The following is a 4014-nucleotide window of genomic DNA, read 5'->3' as shown; positions in this document are numbered from 1 at the left end:
CAATTACATTGGAAGCACAGAAATCTAGCTGGAGGATGAGCATGAGTGGTGGGAAAATGGTAAGAAATCCTCCTAGCCAGGACCCAAAGACAAGCAGGGTGCAGATTTTTTTGTTCATGATGGTGGTGTAATGAAGAGGCTTGCAGATGGCAACATAACGATCAAAAGACATGGCAGTGAGAAGAAAAAATTCAGAAACTCCCATGAAGATGAAGAAAAATAGTTGAGCTAAGCAATTGTTATAGGAAATGGTCTTGACATTTGTAATGATTGCCCCCAAAAATCTGGGGATAGTAACACTGGTGAATGTAATTTCTAAGAAGGAGAAATTCGCAGGAAGTAATACATAGGAGTCTTGAGATGACAGTCTATCCAGGTGAGGATGATGATGGTTAGGTTTCCAGTGACACTTAACACATAAGCCATAAATAAAAAGATAAAGATTGCAACCTGAAGCTGTGGGTCGTCTGAGATGCCCAAGAGAACAAACTCTGTAATCATTGTATGGTTTCTCATACTGCTTTTTATTTTCTTTAAGCAAAATCTGTTGAGAAACAAAACAGAAAGAAAGAGTATGTGAATAGTAAAGGAATTGAAAATTTAAAGATTTAAATGTTCATATTTTATCTCCATTGAAATGAAGCATGGAACTTTTTTCCTGTGTACAATTTTGGCACAAATATTTCACACATTCTCTCTTAAAAAGGAAAACCCATATTCACAGGTCTATGTTAAAAGTCCCCTCATGAGTGACTTTATATAACTCCTGTAGGCGTTATATAAATTGTCTATATATGAAATATATTTCTTAATTTTTACTTATTTATTTTTATTTCATTTTAATTCCAGTATTGGTAACACACATTGTTATATTCATTTCAGTTGTACAATATAGTGATTCAACAATTGCATACAACACCCAGTGCTCATCAGGACATGTGCACTCCTTAATTCCCATCCCCTATTTCCCGCATTCTCCCACCCACCTCCCCTCTGGTAATCATCAGTTTGTTCTCTATAGCTAAGAGTTTGTTTCTTGGTTCCATAAAGGAGGAGAGAATATCCAATGGGAAAAAGACAGTCTCTTCAACAAATGGTGTTGGGTAAACTGGTCAGCTATATGTAGAAGAATGAAACTACACTACTCTCTTACACCATACACAAAACTAAACTCAAAATGGATTAAAGACCTACCTGTGAAACCTGAATGCATAAAAATCCTAGAAGAGAGCACAGGCAGTAATTTCTCTGAAACCGGACATAACAAAATTTTTCTAGATATGTCTCTAGAGGCAAGGGAAATTCATTTCTGCTGTAATAGTTATCACATCTGTAGTTTAGATATTGAGACATTGTTTTCCAGTTTCCAAGATTGTGTGCCCTTAGGACTGAAATGCCTAATTCTGAGTTTTAACTTTGATGCCATTTACAAACTTCATTGTCTTCTTTTTTTTTTCAAACTTCATTGTCTTCTAAGATTTTGGTGGAAGCTGATGACCCAGTCACAATTCCTGAACTTATTAAGAGCTACGATTATTGTTATTCTAAATATATATTCTTTTAAATGTGACCAGAAGAAATAAATGTGTTTCCTATCTTAGAAATATAAAACTAGAATTGCCTTGGTTGTAGATGAGAGTAAAGTTCTTTATTTGTGGGAAATAAAACAGAAGCCAGAGATACAATTTAACACATAGATGAAGCCATATAAATAACATACTTTTTACAACATACTGATCCATTTATATCATCTTCATGTTCCTTATTTAAATTAACAATTGACTTAGTTTTCTGGTTCTTTTTTCTTTTCAAACTATGTTCACTTTGTCTTTTTACTCTCAAATTTGTCTGAGGAGTGCATAAGGGAATTTTTTGATCGCAAAATATCTCATTGTCTTCTTTCCAGAAGACTAAATAAGTAGAATCAATAAAATTTTCTGTAAAATTTACTTTATAGAAACCACAAATTATTAAAATGTAATCTTTGTGGCTAACTGAACGTAATAATAAAAAAATTAAAAATTGTAAAAAAAATGAAGCTCATTCTGTTTCAATTAAAAAAAAGCAGTTAACTAAAATAAATAGGTTTCTTTTTTAGTAAATTCAGTGAATTTGGTTTTGGAGAAATTTTCAGTGCCGAAAGATATAAAATATTTTTGTGATTAAAAAAATGTAATCTATATGACTTTTATCCATCATGTTCTGTCTTTATTCTTAGCAACCAGATTTTATCTCTGCTATAAGTTCTCAGTAATATTTGCTGTATTATTTTCTTCCTGTGGGGATAAGTGTCAAGCTTACATTGTGCCTTTTCTTCTTTTATTTTTTCCTGACAATCAATATTCTCTTCTTTTAGGAATAGACACATATTTATTATAACATACCAGCAAAATTGGCAGATCAAAATTCAGAGATTGTTACTGTATTTTGAACAATGACTGAAATATTAAATTATAAAATTAGTAATTGTAAATATACTAATGTGATAACTTGGGGATCCCTGCAATTTATTTCAACAAAATAACCTCTGGAATGAGAGATAAACACATTCATTGCCAAGAATGGAACATACTTACTTTTTGATATGTCTAATGATTCAAGTCATAAATATAACCCCAGATTTTCTTGATTTACTTAAAATGTGAGAGGCAGTGCATTCATAATCTACTTCAGGAGGCTTTTGTCATGAGTTTACCCTTGTTTTTGTAATGTAAAAGCCTCTCACACTGAGAAAATGCAGGATTGCATGCAAGCTTTCTATAGCCTCTGCTCTAAGTAAAGGAATTTCTTTTTATCACTTTTATCTTTCTGTATAACCATAAACATTGTTTTGACCTGAACTTCAAGAAGTACTCTTGTAAACCTGTGAGTTCTTTAAGAGATTTCCAGGGAATAACGAAGGTAAAATATTTCACAGCTCCCTGGATAAAATGAAGATTAAATGAATACTATCCAAAACCAAAACAATTTTACCTTATCTGGTCATTGTATAAATCCCTGAGAGACCAGAGTGAAGAAAGGAAAAGGTGCAAAGAGATAAACTCAAGAAGTACAGTGATGCCATGACATGCATCTTCCCAGAAAGCTAGCAAAATAGTGACATAAAAGCAAAAGTGTACCTACCAGCAACCCAATCAACCTGGTTTCCCTTTGTCTGTACTTAGTTTTCCTGATATGCCCATGGAACTCAATCTACACTCAGGAGATAATTTATTCCCAGTACCTTTGGGACTGGTTAAATACAGGACTGAGCTGCACAGTAGTGGACCCTTCAGTGAAGGTAGCACGAGGCTTTTTTAATTTATACATCTCCACCTTTATAAAATAGAATGAATAAACACTTTATTTTTGTTGTGTATTTTTATTATTAACTTTAAAGTGAAAATAGAGCTTTGAAATGAAAATGTCCCAGTTACCAAATTTGTTGTAAAAAAAAAAAAAAGAACAAAAAACTAAAAAAACATTTTCCGACTTCAGTGTTAAGCTATTGTCCACCTTCTTCCAAAAACCATTCAGGATTAAATCCTCTGCCAGATCTAAAAGCCTCTCTAGAAATCCTTTATCTTGTCAGCCCTCAGCTCCAACCTGCTTACTTACTCCATGGGACCAATTCTGGATCTCATTATTCCCTTGAAAATGCCTGCTCTGTGCTCAACAAACTTACCTATGTTTTCTTTTTAAAGTTATTAATTTTTTAAAAAAATGTGAGTATAGTTGACACACAATGTCATGTTCGTTTCAGGTGTACAATTTAGCGATTTGACAAGTTTATACATTATGCTCTGTTTACCACAAGTGTAGCTGCCATCTGTCCCATTACACTGGTATTACAATATCGATTGGGTATCTTCTTTTGTGTGTTTTACTCCCATGACTTACTCATTCCATAACTGAAAGCCTGTCTCCCGCTCCCCTTCACCCATTTTACCCAACTCCCCACCCACCTCTCCTCTGGCAACCATCAGTTTGTTCTCCATATTTACAGGTTTGATTCTGCTGTTTGTTTGTTTGTTT

At 33.5% G+C, this 4014-nt stretch overlaps 1 pseudogene; it reads right to left on the bottom strand.

The window, feature by feature from the left end:
- Positions 1-7: 7 nt before the first annotated feature.
- On the bottom strand, positions 8-516 carry LOC102749908 (olfactory receptor 6C3-like; annotated as a pseudogene).
- Positions 517-4014: the final 3498 nt, after the last annotated feature.

Source organism: Leptonychotes weddellii, unplaced genomic scaffold, assembly GCF_054177405.1.
Source record: "Leptonychotes weddellii isolate Sample4059 unplaced genomic scaffold, ASM5417740v2 HiC_scaffold_17957, whole genome shotgun sequence".
NCBI lineage: Eukaryota > Metazoa > Chordata > Mammalia > Carnivora > Phocidae > Leptonychotes > Leptonychotes weddellii.
The sequence above is the reverse complement of the archived record's forward strand: the minus strand, read 5'-3'. Positions and strand labels throughout refer to the sequence as shown.